Genomic DNA, 20,738 nt, shown 5'->3' with positions numbered 1-20,738 from the left:
TTTTCTCAATTTTGCAGATGGATTAAATAAGCCAGGAGGAGGCCAACCTACATGTGTGAGGTCACACAGTGAACTGTAATCTACACTGCAGCAGATGCCTGAATCCATTCAGGTTCAAGACCTAATTTGGCATAAACGTGGTGTGTAGCTGTACTGCACTGTATATTTTATAAACATATCTTTCAATAATCTCCTGTGCTTCTTATGAAAGCAATAACAAGCAGTAAGAACAGCAAAGCCTGTACTGGGCAAGCCTTCCTATTAAATTCCACTAATGCTTCTCAGCTGTGACCTGTAGTAATTTGGGTAGCCTAATAAGGCTGAATACCCCATAAGAATCTGGGATGATATACTGTCTACCTGCAAGATATGAGGAAGTACAAGAAAGCAACTAGATACCAAGTATCACCTAGCAGTCAGGACAAAAGTGAATTTAAAAAAAACAGATGTAAAAAAATACAGGCACTTTGAAGTACCACCATTTCAACATTCATTTCCAAATCAAAATATTACATCTGCTTGTCCTGCTTAAGGGACTATGCTACACTCAGATTTAGCATCAGGCTTTACGGTAACTACAGTTACTACAATTATTCCAATACAAATACCTTGAAGCATGGTGTTTTCTCAGATTCACAAAGGTTTTGCCAGAAAACCAAACACTCTTCTGCCTTATGACACAATAGGTTTTAGAAAGCCCACTTCTCTTAAATCTTTTTAATATTCTTCTTCCTTTACATATGCTTTTGATAAATGTGCACAGACCCAGTCAAGCATAACACGCTCTACTGCAAAACTCATCTGTTCATCTGTATTATGATTTCAGTCCCTTAGTGGCTTTAGTACAATTCTATGTAGAGAATGGCTTCAGAAAGCAGTCTCTGCTCTCAGGTAGCTGTTACTTGGATAAATAAGGTAACAAGCAATTTAGTGGTGTACAGAGGAGTTAAAACATTTTTATGCTCTTTAATATTTCCCCTAATTCTAAAACCAGCCAAAACCCCAGCATAAAAATCACTTTTCTTTTAGAATTGTCTCTCAGCAGGGTAGTACACACTGCCAAGTTATCGCTTTGTGCCATACTGTATGTTCAAAGCCATCAGTATTCAATGTGCTAAGAAGTGACACTGAATCCCACAATCAGAAATAAAAATGAAAGTTTCAAAAAGATTTCAGAATTTAGATGAATATAAATAGCTGCTTTGAAGATGGAAAGCATTTTACAGATTTACATTTTAGTCTGTTTTGAACGGATAAACAGACAAAAATATGTTTTGTAAAGGAACAATAAGATTTCCAGTTTAACACTTTCCATAGTTAGATTATAAGAAATACTAGGAGCCACAGAAAGAATTATTTATATTCACTGTACCATAAGCTTATGTTTCACTTCTGCTTGTTACTTGAGCTCCTGAAAAGCATCTCATTTTATAACATTAACAACTACTAATGTAAGCCACAAGCTTTCTGCAAATGTACGTTCCCACCATCATTCACACTATCATCTTTCCCACCCAACTACAAGGATCAAAAACAATCAGGGTGCTATCATTGTTTAGTCAAGAAATTCAGAAGGTTTATCAAAGCTTTTCTTTTATCCTGAAAGACACAACTAATATTGCCAAAGCATTCATACACACTTAGATTTAATGTTGAGGGCTCTGAAAGGAAAATTAATTGGAAAGATTCATTCCCTAACACTGCTTCCTGTCACTTCACTCCTAATGACTGAAGTGTTTTTATGGTTTTCTGTGTTCTCCCTTAGTGCTGTGTAATTTGATTTCCAAATCCACCGAGAGCTCTGTGACAAACCTCCAGGGTGTTTCCACGATGTAAAGGTCAGAGCTGAAGAATATGTGTATGGGGTGTGCAGAAGACAAGTCTCAGAATCTCTTGCTTCAAATCCGTCACTGACACAGAAACCAGAGACAGTAAAGCACAATGGGTAGTCTCTTAAAGGAAGATCAACCATGGTGGGAACTTCCTAAGGACAAATCAACCCTGGTAGGAACCTCTTAAAGATCCTAGAGTAACTTGCCAGCAGAATCCAAGTGACCTTCCTTGTATCAAAGGAAGAAGAAAGCTTTCCCAGAGATCTTCTGCATGGAAATCAAACAGGCTTCCAAATTTCTTAAACAGAAATCTTACACTGGGAAGCCAAAACAATGATGTGGCTTGCACGCTTGGCTCATGTATAACACTTGGTTAGGGAAAGCCTCCTGTGCTATATTTCTGGACTCCTTCCCACCCCATCCTCCAAAGACATCTTCTCTCAGCCAGCTCCTTCACTGCCCTCACACCAACCTCCAAATTCCTGACAAGATATTACTGTTTTGGTCTAGACATTATAGGACTTTCCCTATGCTGGCTGGCTCCATTACTGTTAAAGAAGTGCCAGCAAGTCTCTATCTCAGGGTTCACTAACAACCTTATTTTCTTTTTTATTGGTTAATTAACATAATCACTTCTTAAGAACAACTGTAATACTAGTTAGTGGAACAGGTGTTGTAACTAGTAAAAGGTCTATAAAGAGAAAAATCAATATCTCACCAGATGTATATAGAGGATGTACCTTCCAACATCACAAATTCCCTTTTGGGGACCTGAAATAATTCTCTGCTGCTTTTGCACAATGTGCTTCAGTTTTATCTTATCCGTTATTCTCTGTTTAATCAAGTTCTTCCGTAGTATAAACATGATCACCATTATGCTAATCTCTGCACTACACATGCAAATACATAAACATTTGTGTGCCAGATTATTAAGGTTCTGTTTATAATGTTACGCCCCTATTTACTATCTATATTTTATGTCTTATGGATATCTCAACATTTAAATTTATACCAGTGCTGTCACATATCTACAAGCAGAGACAGTTTTACGAGCACTAAAAAAGCTGCAACGCACAGCCACTAAATACTAATGACATAAATGGTATCCACTAATGGTCTCTATTTTTATTACAATGCAAAACTTCAATATATTGCAATTACCTTTGCTCTCAGACTGAACCATACACACTGTATAACGCCAACTTCCATCTCTATAGCATAAAATGGCATTATTTGTTCTATGTAGTTCAGCCCTGTACTGCAGATGTTGACTGAATGCTCAAGTCAGCAGTTGTAGCTAAAATTTACTCTATTTACAGAGTCTTACTGTTAACTAATAACCTAAATTGTCAGATATGCCAATGCATTAGACATTTTTCAAAGCCTACTGCACTAATAGCATGTAAGCATAGCACATGTCATCTTGTACCTGTCAACAGCCCAGTAACTTTGCAAAGGTAAAGCATGTCAAGAAAGGAAATTATCTTCTTACGCTCCTGTGTTAAAAAATCTTTAGTGAGAGATTTTTCTAAAATATTGCAATACAATAGTGCATTCAACAAAGCTTAGTCTTTTTAACTAGGTTTCTATTTTACCTTTTTAATGTTAAATTTTAAATTCTTCATTCATAATTAGAACAGTGTCTCTTTTTACTTCAGCAATCAGAGACAAAAGCTTGCTCTTAGGACTTTGAGACAGTGGAAACCTCAATGTTGTCCATAAAACTGGATGAAAAAAGTGTATGGCAATATCCTTCATACATTAATCAGGGGGCGATGGGGTTAATTTCATTTCATCTATGTATTTTACTTGCCAGAAACTTTCACCAAAACAGGAGAGCTAAGTTCATCTCTCAGACTTTCTCATGCCTGTTTATCTCACATAAAACAAGCCCAGTTATATTCCCTCCCATTGACTTCAACTGAGAATAACCTCCAGAAAGCTGGAAGTTTTGTTTGAAACAGGAGACATTTTTCCTGTTTCCATGCAGCTGGCTAGTCATTTACACAAGGAAAACACTGGAGACAAAGTAGGTGTCAGACTTAGTAGCATTTTACATGCATTTTCTGACACAAGGCAGACAACAGAAACGTGCACACAAAATATTTCCCTTCAAGGGCTGGCTAGTGAGAACAGCAAAAACTAGAAGACATTAGTGTAATTATTACACAGTTACCAAATACTGCTTGTCCTTAAAAATACAATGCAATTAGCACCCTTAACTTTAAGCATGGAAAACCACTCCACCTGAAAGCAGTATTTTCTTTAAATGTTCTCACTCAGCTTGCATAAATCTAAACATACATGAAGAACGAATGATGTAAAATACATTGAATAATAATAGCTAAAGCTTACAACTGGGAATGCTGATATGGTATTACTCATTTTTTCATGTTTCTTTCTCTGCCAGTAATCTTGAATACAACAAGTGCCTTCTAATGTAATCTGAACCCACTTCAGTGTTCTAACATTTTGACTAAATAGGTTTTATCAAGGATCCCAGTTAACTGTCTCTGTTCTACAATTATAACAATAAAATATTCCAACTGAAAATTAAATGGCAGTTTAATTTCAGAATACAGGATTTCTCAAAAGAACAAATTCATTAGTTTAAGTATTTATTTAGAAAAGCTGTATTTTCTTACAAGTAATATATTCTAGCTCATTTTCTCAACCAGAACTTAAAATAATAGCTCACTTTTGCAATTCAAAATGTTGGGGGTTTTTCATTTTTAATCTTCTCTACACATCTTAAAACTTGAAACAAACCAGACTGACTGACTTCTCTAACAAAAAAGAAATAGTTGAGTACATGAGAAGCATTTAATTTTTTAATTAATTCCCCATTTTCTTGAGGAAACTGTTGGGTAACTATAACCCATTTTGAGCAGTATTTTTGGACATTCTGAAATGCCATCTTTGACAACGTGTATGGTTCACTGAAATTCTTTCTCCCTGCTTAACAACCACATTGTACCAAAGGAGGAAATGAGCTCTTTTAAATAAGGCCTTGGACAAAATCTGAAGCATATCAACTTGAAAGAAAATGCTGACTTTGTTTTAAGTTTGTAAGTAGCAATAGGTCACAGGTCTGCTAATGCCAAGCCAACAAGTGCCCGACCCATTTTTTTGGTTTTGGTTTTGGTTTTTTTTTTCTTCTTTCCCTGCTGATTTGGGGTTCACAAGTTTGCCAGTATAACTCTCTGCAGCAACGCCCAATGTCATTCCCCTAACAGACAGCACTTTAGTGAGGTCCCTAATTTAGGAAAATAGCTGCCCTAGAAACACTGTAATATCAAGGAGAAAGAGACATCTGCAGAGGCCAAGTCAGATGGTCTCCGCACAAGCATGCTCCCAAGCTCCTAATCCAGGTGTCTTAGATACCGGAGTTACATGGTCTGAATCCAGCCCAGGATCTAAACTGTCCCCCTTTTAAAAATCTTGTGTGAATCTGTTTTGTGAATAAGGATTGCTATTTCAGCCTAAAAAGTGTATGTTCACGAAGGGCAGTGAAAGAGAACACAGGTAACAGCACAGCTGCCACACAGAATCAGAATAACAAAGGTCTCCATGGGCATTACGTACATTCACATAGCAGTATGTCCAGTGGGTTTCTGAACTCACAGACTTGCCTGCTGTCTCTGGACACCTTTCCCATGCTGTTGCTGAAGTCTCTTCTACAGTAAAAAAGAATGAGCTCTTGTGGAGCATATCTCTACCTGGTTACACACAGTGAAACTATGCTCCTTTGCTGAAACAATAAAACACCCATGGAAAACAACAAGAGCCCTTCTGTACACTTCAATGGGTGGCCAATCAAGCCCTAAACTAAAAGCCTCTTGCCCCCATTACCTGCTTGGAATAGTTGATTATAGATAGTTTTGTTTTCACATGTAAAGACACTATTTTAAAAAGCACTCTAGAAAGGACGGCTGTCCATATCTGCATTTCCTCCAAAGGGAAGGGGGTAGAATATTTAAACCTAAGGCAATGGGTTTTTTTAAGGTGTTTCTTCTTATTATAAAAATACAATGAAACAGCTATAACATCTGGAAGGTTTAGGCTTTTGTTTTGTAACCCTGCAGATGAATAGCTTCAACCTTTGAAAGAAATTGCAGTATGAATGTCTATTTTATTCCAGAGTTGTGTCTGAGCAGACTATTAGTAGAATACTGATAAATGCTACAATAGCTATTCTTTTTCCTCCCCTTCTGCTTTTATGCCATTGCCAATACCTATCCTTCCCCTGGTGCTGTCAGCTGATGCCTGTCTCATAACTTTCAGGGTAACAGCATTAGAAGAAAAAGAAATTAAGTTCAAATAAAACTGCCAGGTAGAATTCAACATTATGAGATTATGGACTGAATTGTTTTCTGAAGCAGGCACATATATGCAGAGTTAGACCACTAATGACCTACAAAGAACTTACATATTAAAATTTAATTACTGTAATATTATTTAAGAGAAGGGAAAAGATACTAAAGCTGATTATTTTTCTTTTTCTAGTAGCTCTGCGATTTTTAATGGTAATAACTAACTTCATCTTCTCTATACATTTCCTGAGGACTGTGTTTGTAGCACAATACATTGCACCATGTTCGCATAAAATCAATAGGTGTTACAAAATCTTTGTAAAATGTGCATGTGGCTAGTAGGACATTTAACTAGGCCTTTGCAAATCTCACTAGGCATTCTTATGCACACAGCTGCATTAGTACAACTCTCTTCTTTATGATTGCTCTTGTGTAGTACATCTAAAGATAAGGAACTGCAACTGTTGGTCCTGTGAATAAAAATAAATCAATGAGATTATGGAGAAGAACATATAATATAAAGACTACACACTGATTATGAAGAAATCCAAAAAGTAATTGCAAGCCATGCCAGTAAGAATAGATGAGTACTTGACTATGATACCAACAGCTTTAAATTATCAGTATAGAATTATTTAGGTGCCTTTGTAAAGCAAATGAGTGAAGCTGTTTAACATATAAGAGAGAAGTTATCCATGCTATAATTTATGTCACATATCTTAAAACCACAGTCAGATACTTCATTCAGATTGCAGCAACTGCTATTGCCATCAGAAACAACCAGCATCTTAACTGGCTGTTTCAAGGAAGCCAAATAATGAAGTGCCACAGAGAACAAATATGGGTTTTTGTTCCCCAAAGCAATGTCTTCATTGAGTTAGAGGAAACAGCTATGTCCCAGAGAAGCTTATAAGGCTGTAACTGATGTTTCATTTGCTTTGAAAATTTGTATTTTCTATAGCTCCCACACAATTAGGGTCAGAACAAAAATAACGCATGTAAAAGACACTAAGAGAAACAAAAATCTTTTTTCTCATAAATACCTAAATAAATTTGGGAAAGATTAGAAACATCTAGATATATGTCCAATCTTAATGCAATCCAATCCAGCAACATTTTGTTCAAATGGCTCTTGCATGTCCTTGATTAAAAGTAACAGTTCTACTGAGTAATAAATATTTATCTTTTAAGATCATGGTGGTAAGTACTGTTGAAACATGCATGCATGCATCTTAGGAATAACTAACATTTGCTCATGGCTGGAAAGCTACCTTGGTGAAGACAAACAATTTTATAAAAATGCTGTAATAAAACTAACAAGAAAACTTCAAATGTAGATGTGTGAAGTGGGACAGTCAAGGAAAAGAATTATGTGGCAATTTCGGTTTTCAGGAAAGCTGAGTCAGCTGTGGCTCTGTTAGTTGGAAGCCTGGACAACAACAGACATCAGAAGACATCCTGCATGTCTGCCCACCAAAAGAAATCTGACTAGTGGGAATTTCAGTGCACAAACAACAAAGGACTAGACCTTATAACTGTATTAAAACACTATTATGGGAGTGAAAAAAAATTAGCAATGCTAATGGCTGAATGCCAGTGAATGCAAAAAGTGTAGGAAATTAGAAGGATGCAGTAGTCATGGTGAAGCAGCTATCAAAAGATGAAAGGAAATCTAAGTATATCTGGGAAGGCAGGCAAAGTTGACAAATGGTACATAAAAGAGGAGCTGATGGAAAAGGGGGACTGGCAGTTAAGATGCAGAAGAAACAAAAAGAAGTTAGAACATTTATCAGGAGACTTACATAGGGTGATTTGTAAATACATCTTGACATTTATAAAAGGCAAGGATTTATCTTCAAATATTTTGTGTACTTATCCATAGTTTTAGAGACTGTCAGTTTTGGAGATTACATCATAGGCATATGAGTCTTCCAACATACAGAAACATTTTTTTTTTACCTTTTCTGAATAACAAGAGGTATGTTTATGTAATTTAGTCCAATTCACTGTAATTCCTAATCTTTGTCATCATATCAAATACCTTAAAGATACCTGGCATGCTTCCCATAGCACAACTATTTCGATGAATGAACAAACTGAGAGTAAAAAAATATGTGCTGGTAACTTTAATGATTACGCAAAAAGTCACACAGAAACTGTATTTTAAATGCTTGGAAATTTGCAGTTTCTATCACAGAAGTTAGAGCGCCACCACTTTTCACATCCCATAATGGCTCACATCAATATCTGCTCCAAGAAAACTCAAAACATTTGATTCTGCTAAGTCAGGCTGACGGACTTTGCAAGCCACAATAGAGAAGGCATTTGTGGCATTAAGCTCAACTCTTGAAACCTGATCTCCTTCGCTTCCTCCCTGCCCACTCTGTGGAAGCATGGTTGCATTCCTCTGTATGCAGAGCGGGATGCAGAGATGAAAAATGGCTAGAAAATGGCACTAAGCGAGAATACTGCTTCACCTCAAGCTTTCTCACCAAAATTACCCCCTCCTATGCCCCTCCAACCCCCATTTCTCCTTTACAGTGGCTAAATCCAACAGTCCCATCCTTTCCAGAAGGAAGAGAGCTAATGAGGGTCTTGGAATATTAGCTGTGGTGACTTGTAATCTCGAAAAGTGCTTCACAGATGTCCCTGCCATCAGATCATCCATGTGACCTCAGAAAAATCTCCATTTTATTCCCTTATCCCATCTTACTCATATTCACGTTGCAGAAACGGCATTTGAGTTTCTTCTCTCCCCATCCTCACTTTTAAAACTACAGGCAAAGAGAACAAGCTACCACTGAAACTCTGAACTGCGAGCCCACCAGCTATCATTTGGTTACTTTTTATATTGTCTTTCCAATCTGTGTTCAGAGTTAACAGGAATTTACGTGCTATAGCTGGCATCCACCTGATATCTTTTTCACTTCTTCCTTTCACATTTACCTTAAATCCCAAGTATCTGAGATGTCGAACTATGGGAATGAATTAGAATAGATATAAAGATGTCTGCATAATGAACGTTAAGAGCTAAGGACTTCTTCACAGAGCTGTGCACTAAGTTGTAAAACGCTGAATCAAATGCAATAGTAAAGCAGTGCTGAACTTTCAGATGCATCCCCTCCACTTGCTATGTCTCTCATAGTAATAGAGGTACTGCTCAAAACCATAAAACCTAACTAGCTGGTATAAACTAACTTTACATAAGCAGTTATGACCTAAACAAAGTTTGAACAGTACATAGCCTCTGGGTACTCTTGCCCCAGCAAGATAGCTTGAGTTTAAATTTAGACTTTTATTGCCCTTGGAATGCTGAGATAAACTTTCAGTCCCACTGGTGCAACACCAGGAAGAGACTATATTAAATTTTGCTGTTTGTGAAGGAGTGCACCTTCCTTCTATTCATTACCAGGCATGCAAGCCACATAATAAAGCTGAGCTGTTTTTATTTATATACAATGTGCACCTTATTATGGATAGCAGAATTTTGCAAGACCAGTTCCTATTAGAAGGTGGTATCATGCAAGAGCTGAGAATTACATCACGGGTCTGTGGTGTTGGAAACACAGACCTGACACACACCAGGGCCTATCAGGGAATGGTCACAGATTTTGTTCTTTACTTCTCTAGCCTGGGACAGATATCTTATCTCCAATTTCCCTGTTTCCGCAGAATAACATATAGAAGTAACTCAAACATAAACAAATCGGCTTACTGAGATGGCATTGTGAAAACACAACAGCAAAATTAAACATCTGAGTTTTGAAAAGCTAAACCAAGAATTTGCCTATTTGAAAAGGAAAAAGTCTTGAATACCCTAATATTAGTAACACGCATTAGTCTTGGGTGCCTAACATTATATTAGCAAAAGAAAAAAGTAGGCCCAAGTAGAAGTAACAACTCTGATTCAGGAACAAGCCGTGATACTAATAAAATTAAAAATCCCTTGTTTTGTCTGAGGTTTCTTCGTCACTTCCTGAACTGAGTCTGTCCTTGAGTCAAAACAGTTTAGTTAACTGGGAACAGGGAAACAGCAACCTTTCTCCTAGAAGTTGCAAGGAAAGATTCACCCATTGCATCACTTGTTTAGTCGTGTAACTGAAAGAAGCATTCTTTATTTCAAATGTAACAATCCATAATGCTGCACAGGCCCTACGCAGAATCTTTAAGGTGACAGTTGTATTATACAATGAAGCAGAGATTCCTACACACAAGAACTGATGCAAATCATCATTTGCCTCAATAAAATAAACTCACAAAGGAATTTACTCAAAGTTAGGCAGATTCCAATAACTTGAAAATAGTCTTTGGGGCAAAATAATGGTAATCATCCCTATGACAAAGAAACTAAACACAGCTTATCTCTTGATGCAACTTGTCATTATCTTATTGATGTTCTCTCATTAAAATCTCATTCAGTTCTGCTTTTATTTCAAGCAAAAGGTCATAAGCCTTCAAGGCACTGTGCCCATGACACAAGTTATAGGTCTGAATTGGTGGCAGAAACAGTTCCATTTTGGGGAAAATGGACAGAGGTTATCCAGATCTTTATCCTGCTGATAGCAGCTGCAGCTCGTACAAAATGCAGAGTAGAGCATGAAACACTATCGATGTAGCTCTCCATTGCATTATTTGCTTTTTAGTGTGATATTGGAAGGAAATCCCTATGGTTTTAATCATGTTCATTATAGGGGAAGAGAATTTGCGATCTAACCTCTAACACAGTAAGTTTAAAGGAGAATATCATTTTGACTGATCATTTTTGAGATTTATATTTTGTGGGGTTTTGGGGGATTTTTTTTTTTTTATTTGAAGACAGAGTTTGAAGAAAAAGCTGAGAGGCTGTTTGTTTCTTTTTTAAACACTGCCTCGGCAATACAGTCAAATTGACAGTGCTTCTCTGATCCCCCTTACCCAGAGGAAAGTTTGTGATTATTTTCTCTTTCTGCATACAACATAAACCAAAATTGCTTAACATTCCCTTCCTCTTCAGTTCCTAACCTGTTCAACTAGAACTGGCTTAAATGGGCTCCTCTTTTGCTGGTTTGGGGGGCTTCCTCCATCTTTTGGCTTCACTTTTTGATCTTTCCAAAGCTGTTTTTTTCCAGAATAGCCTGCAATTTGTGGTTCTGGCCCTGGCCCTTCCTCCTCTTCTACAGTATTTTGAAGTTTAATTTTATACCTTTTATAATGCTTTTGATTTTATTATGTTTTTTTGTAACTCCTGCTGCAGTCTTTTCTTTATGCTTTTAGTGATATTGATAACATTATGAATTACATTATACTGTACAGAAATAAAGCTTTCTATAATTGAAACTCACTGCCATTTTCTTCCAGTTTTTGCAAGGGGTTGACACTCCCTATGAATTTATTTTAAAATCTTCTTTAATCCTCCCGCTGGACTGATGTTTCCTTTCAGAAAAGGAGGACACTGTTCCAGCCAGAAGAAATGACATAGCATGAAGAAAAAGAGGGAAAAAAGTCCTGAGTCATGAAAGCAAAGAAGAAATACAAGTGAAATAGAATTGAGAGAGGATTAAGCTCCACAAACTGGAAGGGACAGAAAAGTAGGATGGAGCTCTAATTGAAAGGAAATTGAAGACTGATTCTACATGAGAACTAGGTAGATCAAGGAGGGAGAACTTGACCAAGGGAGAGCTGAACTAGAAGACACCTCTCACCTTTTTGCTCTATTCATTATCTACCCTCTGTCTTCTGTTCCCAGTGAGAGGTGGGAGCCCTTCTGACAAACTTTATCTGGCCACAGTCAATGCTGAAGCTTGAAAGCAAAGCCTTTAGGACAGGAGCTGCTCTCAGAAGGTCACATAAGCACTACCAGGGTATAGTGATAGAACTGCACTGTCCTTCCAAGGATGGGATGAATACCTGGGCCCCAAGGAAGATAAGTTAAGTGAGTTCTTGTTCCCACATCACCAAGAAAAGGGAAGATCCATACCTAAAATTTGCAAGTTGACATATTTTGTGAGTAAGTGCTTCCCTTCTTTCCTGGTAGTCTGAAAGTCTGACTGCTGTGGAGGCAAAAAAACACTGCTAAGAGCTAAGAACACTGCAGCTGTCTCTCGGTAATCAGAATGCCTAATACAGCCATCAATAACTAACCACCATCCAGGACCATAGACCACAGCCTGCTTGTCGCACCTGTGTGCAGCTTGGCTGACTCCCTGCAGACCTTTTTGTCAATTAGAGAAGCTTTTTTTTTTTTTTTTTTTTTTCCCCTCTCAGTAACTGGTTCATTAACCTTCTTTCTACTCCTATACACCATTTTGGAAACCCCATATTTACAGTAACTAAATGCACTCTGCACTTATCAAAAGGAATGTTACAGTGTTAAATTGGAGCCCATAGTTATAGAATACACTGCTTAATCTACCATTCTTAGCCATTCTGTAGTGTGAGGTAACAGCGTTTAAAACAGAGCAGTGCCAACTAAAAAAGTTGAAAACAGCACTATTTTCTGCAATTATTCCCATGGAATGCACAAGTGGATTAAAAAGCCCTATGATCTCGTAATATTCATGCTTCTGAATTAGATCTTAAAAAGTAAATCCCTTTGAGCATCATGGCTATACTTTAGATGAGTCCAGCAATAAAAAAGATTTCCTATGGATAATTGATATATTTTCTACTAGTTGGAGAAAAAAAAAAAAGAAAAGAAGAAACACCCCTAGGTATGACAAGTTTGCGGTATAGGTGATATATGATATTAATTGACTTCCTAACAATAGGAGACTATAAAGATACCCTGAAATTATTTTCTTTTCTATTTCTTCCCTATCTGCTCTTCTTCCTCCCTTTCTTCAGTGAGCCAGATTTGCCAGCAAGGCAATTTAATCTTCTGGGGATAAAGAAAGTCTTCCTTGTCTAAGAAAAAAACTTCTACTGGTCAAGGACAGAAAGCCCAAGAGGAAGAATTATCTACTGACAGTGAGCTATGTTTTTTACCTCTAGGAATGGAAGCAGCAGTATTCTGGAAGAAATAACATTGATTTAGCTAGAATGTAAGGAAGACATCTTCTGTTTGATGTATGTTGCTTTCTGGACAAGGGTAGGACAAGAGCTTGTATTCCCTGAACAAAATACCTCCTACTGTGTTTTCACTATCATTTAGTGAGAAATATTTTATTCCCTTGTAACATTAAGCTCTGAACCATGAGAAACTTCATGCTCAGTCATGAATCTGGATGGATGCTTATTTAAAGAGCTACCAATAGGGTAATTCTTCTGGGCTCTTATGCCATGCATAACTGGGAGAGGGAAGAGTCGTTGACCTGTCCTGTCCAGGTAATAAAGTAAACCTTGCCAGCCAAAGAAACAGGTACAATTTACCTCCTTGGTAAAACAGGCACAGAAACCAAACCTCAACTATTGCATAAGTTTACAATCCAGAGCAACCTTGTCATCATTTTGTTACTGCACTTAACAACATAGCAGTATGCCAACCAGGGTCGATAAAGTAACGTTTAGTAAAGTAACTTATTAGTCAAAGAAACAAACTTGCTAACTTAGGCTTAAATGTAAATACAGAACAAACCTCCACATCTGTCGTCTTTTCTTCACAAACACACATTTGCCATCTTGTCAAGATCCACCTTAAAAGTAGCTGACTGTTGCCTGTGATTCCTTCTAAAAGAATGTTGCAATTTTTAAAAGGCTACTTTTATCTGCTGGTTTAAATATAAAACAACCCTCTTACTTTTATTACCTAGCCTGAAAGCATACATGGCTGGTAAGCTTATGCTTAAGTGCTTTAAGAACATGAAGCATCTTGTTGCTGTCAACTGGATGAACATATTTTTCACATCAAGCACATTCTTAAGTGTTTTGCAAAACGGTAGGCTTCTCAACAGAATAACTATATATATTGGTATCTATCTCCATCAATTCCTGAGGAACAAATGAGAGATGTGGGTAGCCAATACTTCAGCCAGAATTAACATATCACTGGTTTCCAGCAGAGATCCTAATACTGTATATCAACAGGGTTCTTCTAAACAAGAAAAAAAATTAAGTTAGAAAAGGAAAAGCACAGCATGAACAACCTATAAAGGTAGCGAATAAAACTGGAAAGGGCTACTAAAGCAAAGAATTATTTTAAGTTAATCTCAGAGTTGACAGGAAGTAGATATACAAAGAGGCAGGCACAAACTGAGTTAACACAGCAAAGGGGGTCTCCTCCTGATTGGCAAGGCTGAACTATTGGGCTTTATGAGAAGAAGGATGACTAAACCAGTTAAAACTGAAAAGCTGCACAACTTGTAGAGGAAACTCAGCAGACGAGCCACTGCATCAGAATGTACCAAAAATGTCTCAAGATATAAAGGACTGTACTTCTACAGCACATTACCAATGTTGCAGGCAGAGACATAAACCGCTGTGGCAAAGGATTTAAAACTCTCCTACAAGTGGTCATGTGTGGCCAGACCTTACCTTGCTTGCTCTAAAGAGCTTAGTGCTTCCTACCGTGTAACAGTCCCTTTGCTTCAACCTTGCAAAAATGTTTTTCTGCTACACAGATGCAGAAAGAAGTGTCTTGCATTCTTCCTCTGACCCAGGAATAGACACAGAGTTAGCTACACCCTGGCCACAGTGTAACAGGAGGGAAATTTCCATAAACTGCGGAGGTAAAGGGCTGAGTGAAAAGTGGCTGAGTCAGACAGGAACTCGCTCAGCTGCACTAGGTACAACAGCTTTGTGCGGAAGTATTCATTAGACACTAGTGTAGATACAATAAGACACAAACACAGTGTGGTATGATATGCTGTCACCATTAAGGTAGGATGTGACAGATATTCAGAAAATATAAAATACATTCACACAACTTCAAATTAAGAGAATACATGTAAAGCCAACCTGAACAAAGAGCCCTCCCTTCTTTGGAACATCCTGACATTAATAGCGCTAATCAGACCAGCTTCTAATTATATCAAATTAGAAACAACACCCCAACATTGTATTTGCAGCAACTTCCAGCTTTGCTCAAAACAAATTACAATAAGGGCAACATTAAAAACATGCTTAAACACTAAACTAAAATTATTCTGCAGTTGATCTTTGGTTATACAGGACTCATTTATCTTCCCAGCTGCTGAAGCATAACCAAAGGGATTTGGCTGCATTACCACTGTTACTAGCTATAAAGCAGTCATGACCAAACCTGCGGGTATTGACTAGCTGGCCTAGAGAAACTGAGCATCCGTTTGGCTGGTTTCAGAGGAGCCCATGCTATCTTATACTATGACCATCTCAGCCATAAAAAGACACAAAAATACATCAGAAACAGAAACTGTATTTCTGTCCTTTTTGTATGCACTTCAATTGTTTTGTCTTAAAACAGCTCCAGCCCAATTCAACTATTTCCTTTCCCACACAGGACAAGTATTCAAGTCTTCAGCACCACCTAAAAGACTGCTGGCAGACAGGGGAGACGGTTTCTTCATAAAACCATCTACTATTTCAAGAAAAAATAATAATGGATGTTACTCAAATACGTTACTTGATATGTTTTAACTGTTTTTCTTCTTTTTCTGCATCTTTAATACAATATTATAAATATTTTAAGTAGGAAAAGTTTGTCACAGGACTAGAACAGGTTATGCACCCAAAGCCCTAGACTGATGGAACTTAACATGACTGTCACCAGATTACACTGGACAGCTTTGACCCTGTGGCTTTCCAGTTATTTTTAAGAAACTATCCTAGACATCTTAATTTTTGGAGAACTGCATCCTTCTATCATGTGTTTGCCACTGAAACTATTGAATGCCTCCACAGTTATCCAGAAGTTTTACATGATCTTGAAAACATGGCCAAAAGAATTCAGTTGCATTATTTAAGGTCACAGGACAAATGAAAATAAAACAGGAGAAGAAGAAATATGGACGTGTTTCTTACAAAGTTCTAGTTATCCAAATAATCCTTGTCTCGTGCAAGTATACTGCTGCATGCAGCAACTGTGGTAATAGGACTGGGATGTATTTCTGTAACAACACTGTTTCCTGGTTTCTGTTGTAAGATCCCACAGGCAAAATAACTTGCAAGAATTTGCACTGCAACACAGCTATGCAAATTTATATCAGCAGAAAAATCTCATTTAACAACCCACTGGAATTTAAAACCATATCTTGAAAACTGAGCCCTGGCACCTCTACTTTAATAACGAAGGATCCTCCTCTTCCTGTTATAAAGAGAAGCTGATTTATCTCTCAACGTATCTGTTGCAAAGCCCTTTCTAGTCAATTAAGTCTTTCCACTAAGTATATTAGGAAAATAAATACGACTTTCACAGGTCAAAATGTTATGTTAAACCAGTGCTTCAAGACTCACTGATGTCTTAGCTCAGTCTGGGAAAATAATTTAATTCTGAGTTTGGTCAGAGCTGTGCAATTTTTCATGTACATGATAAGCTAAATGTAAAGCTGGTAAGTTTATATATATATTAACAGTGGTGACTTACTAGCAGGGCTCTCAATTAGCTTCATCAAGCCACAACAGGGACCTGGGAATCTTGCAGGAAACTCAGTGAAGATCTCTGCTCAATACATCACTGCAAGAGTTTGGCCACATGACAAACTGCATGGCTACCTGAATTAGTGTTTCTGTTATGTATATAACTGCTGAGCCTCATCTCACTATTCTGGATAGAACTGGTCCTGCCATTTCAAAAGAGGCTTTTCAAAAATACAGGCTGCAATCCTCTTGGTTGTAAGAACAATCAAGCCTTTGGAAAGGCTCTTCGAAGACTAAAATAGTGAGATTAATCACTCAGAAAGCAGACAACAAAGGAACAACAAAACCAGATTAAAAAGAGAGACATCAGAAGCTTCTCTTTCCCCACACCTCAACGAGCAGAATTGTAGGGAAATTCAGCTCTGTTCACAGCTGGGAAATACAAAACCAGATAAAGAAATGATAAAAACATTCAGAATGGAGTTACGGATCCATGCCAATCAATAATTTTAAAACATGACTCAACATATACCCAAGAATCTGGGGAGAATCAAAGTAGGAAGAACTGACCCACGAAATTTCAAGTCCTGCAGAACAGATTTTTAACAATTATGAAATGAGGAACAGTACCACATACATGGGAAAGAATAATATGCTTCTCCATTCTTCCAATGGAAATGGTATTTATCAGGTCAGCAGATCAGGCAGTCTGACCAATACTCTGCAGTGTTTTACATAAAATTTTGAAGGAAAGAACTGTTACAGTGAGCAATATGACATGTTCATATTATTTTTTTAAGACTCAGCATTTTTATTAGATAACAGAAGTATAGAACTGCTTTGGTGACAGCAACACCAAAACCAACTATCATGCAATTAGTGGCATGAGGTTTTTATTAACAGCAAAGGTTCAGGATTATGTTCATTTTCACTACAATATTTATCTTTTTAAAAAGGTTATCTATTGCTGCCAAAATTGGGAAACACTGTCAGTATAGAAGCAGCTCAAGGAGGATAGCCCTGACTTGAATGACCCTGAAGCCCAAAATATCAAAAGCACATTAAAATTTATTAGCATGAATTGCAACAATGAAATGAGAATTTCCACTATAAGCTGGATGACTATTACTTGCAAACAAAGCAGGAGTCCTCCTGTAATCCTCTAGTCCTTGAATGAGTGTTGTATGGACAAAAAAAAAAAAATAAAAACAGCACTACTGTTGGATGTCTCTGGCAAGAAATTTCAACACTCTGACTGGAAATATAACTGAAGTTGATGCACTAATGTTTCTTCTAACTTACTGCACACAACAAAAATTACTAATATGAATGACAGTTATTCACATCTTCTGTCTTCATTCTGCCCAAACTCTTCCAACACCTCTTCCTCAGATCTTCTTTGTTCTGATAGCTTAGCAGAATTTCAGTGTCCCTCAACTAGAATTACTCTCCAAAATAGAACAGGGAGGCACACAAGAGAAGGTGTGAGGGTAAGATCAAAATACGTAGGACTTGCTACACTACAGTAGAATAAAAATTAGAAGGTCACTAATAACAAGAGTGCTAGGAGCAGCTTTCTGCGAGGAAGACTCATGACCCTGAACCCATTTTTGTTGGTGATCTAGGCACAAAAGGCAGGAAATCCCTGGGAATCTTTTTGCAAGTCTAGATGCCTGTGCAATGCTAGAAACATTCTCCCATAGCTCCACAACTCCCTCATGAAGGAAAATTCCCCAAACAGGGCTTTTCAGCATCCCAGACATGTCCTGAGTTCAGAACAGCAACTGTTTCATTTTAGGAATCCCATACTGTAAGAAACTGAATGCAACTGGTGAAACATAAAATGGCTCATTACCACATCTTCCCACCAACACAGCAAGAGCAAACACCACCATCTTCCTCACTTGTCCAACACAAGGCCCAAAGTAGCCGTGAGGGAGAAAGCTCCACCCAGATGTGCACAGCTGTTTACACTGGGATCAACACTGCCACTGACCCAGGACCACTGAAGCAGAGGCACCCCGTTGCCCCGTATCCTAGGAAGCCTGGAGGTGCTAGTGGAAGGTGCAGGAAATTCACCTAATTCAGATATCCCCCATGCAGGCAACGCAGCCACAAGTCCACGCTGGGTTTCCAGCAAGAGCGTTGTGTGCACAGAGAGGAGCAATGCCGGCACCAAGACACAGGGAGTGATTACTGCTAGCCTTTCCCAAGCCCTATTCTCCCACAGCAAGCCACACAGCTTGTTTCACTCTCCACAAAAACACGAGGCCTCTTTTCTTTCTGGGCAAGCAACAAGAGAGGCCTTTTGGCAACTCTTAGCTGGCAGAGTATGCTCCATGCTTCCACCACGCACCCTGCCAGAGGGGAGGCAAGAAAAACAGTTCTGCAAGCCCTCCCACCTCCAGGATTTCTGGACTACAGGGGTTCCCACAGCCTTCCCCCTCTCCCCCTGCACATGCCACTGGAGGTGCCTCCAGCAAAATGCTCTGATCGCTCCCCTCCCAGACCACCTTTCCATTTAAGTGGAACAAACAGTCCCAGAAGTCAGCCTCAGGGACACAGAGCTCAGATGAGGCACAGCTGAGGTACACAAGCTGCTTCCGACTTGCTCTCCCCCAGTCCTCACAGTACTGTCCCCTCCCACCCTGGCTCTAAAATCCCACCTGGTGGCTGGCCCATGCGGTCCCGCTCAGCTCCCCTCACCTGTTGCAGTCCTTCACCCTGCTCCAGCCAGGGCTCTCCAGTGTTTAACGGTCTCTGTCTCCCCCTCCCAGAACAGATCAGGGCAGCGGGGCAGGCAAGGCGCTTCCTGCCAGTGGCGGCACTGCCGCTGCCGTCCAAGATCCTGTAGCTGAGTGAGGTGCTCCCTCTGACCCCGAAGGAAGGCGCAGCTCTCCACTCCACTCGGCAGCGGCTCTGCCTCCGAGCCGAGCCTGCCACCGCGCAGCCGCCGGCGGGGCTGGAGAGAGCCTGCTTGCCCGGCCATGCACGAAGCCCTGCCTCTGCTGGCTCCTCAGGAACGGCCTCTTTCAAGCGAACTTATTGGGCTTCGAGCTGTATCTGGGGGGTAGAAGAGGGGAAATTATGTTTTGCAGTGTGGAGAGTGCATTAACTATTCCCAGAGTTAACCGCATTTGACTTTCTCTTCTTTTGAGCCAAACTCGCTGTGTCCTGCTGGAGTTATTAATCTTTACATCTGCATCATTTGTGCAGAAGCGAGTTGGTTTGTTTCTCCCTTTCCACCCCCTCGCCCCCACAGGCACTCCCTAAAAACCCAACAATTAAAAATGTGGATTTTTTTCCTTTAATTCCCCTACATTGTGTAATTATATTCACATTAGAAATCAATCAGCTCTGGTCATTACCATTAGTGATATGCTCATAAACCAAACACTAGTCATGCTAATGAACTGAATGAAACATAATTTCTTGTTGTGTAAACCGATGCTGAACGCTAATCAGCAATAAATTCAATCAGACATTATTTACATCAACTGAAAAACACATTACAGCAGGGTAAAGAGCAGTAGCTGCTCACATCTGGGGGAAGCGTGGGCTTGTGCCCGGGAGCAGGTTCAGCAGTACCACGGTTGCAGGGGCAGAGACCCAGGCTGCTGGAGCCCTGAAGGGATGCGGCCTCCCCGCGAGGGATCCCTCGGTGGCGGGGAACGAGGGGAGCCGGGCAGGAGCCGGCGGGCCGGGGCTGGTCACAGGTCACGACAGGGCCACCGTGCAAAGCCGAGGGTGGCCGCGGCCCCGGCCGTCGCTCAGCCGCCCCACTAGCCCACTTGTCCTTCGTCCCCCGCTGCCTCCGTGCAGGCCGGCTGGCAGTGCCCAGAGCCGGACCCGGCTGCCCGTTCGGAGGCCGCGGCTGGCTCCGCCGCTCAAAATGGCGGCTGCGGGCGCGGGGCAGACTCAGCAGCCGGGTGAGCCTGGTCGAGGGCGGCCGGGCGGAGCTGGCCCCAGCGCGCTTACTTGCGCCTCGCAGGGAGCCGCTTGCACCCGGGTCCGGTTTCCTTCGGCTTGGTCGCCCCGTCGGAGCCCGATCTCCCCCTGGAAAACGCCCGGGGTACCGCGGGTCGAAAGGCCCGGCACGGCGCCCTGAGGAAAATGGCGTCGCCTC

Source organism: Haliaeetus leucocephalus, unplaced genomic scaffold (genome assembly GCF_000737465.1).
Source record: "Haliaeetus leucocephalus isolate CR32 unplaced genomic scaffold, Haliaeetus_leucocephalus-4.0 Scaffold92, whole genome shotgun sequence".
NCBI lineage: Eukaryota > Metazoa > Chordata > Aves > Accipitriformes > Accipitridae > Haliaeetus > Haliaeetus leucocephalus.
Note: the sequence above shows the minus strand (reverse complement) of the source record.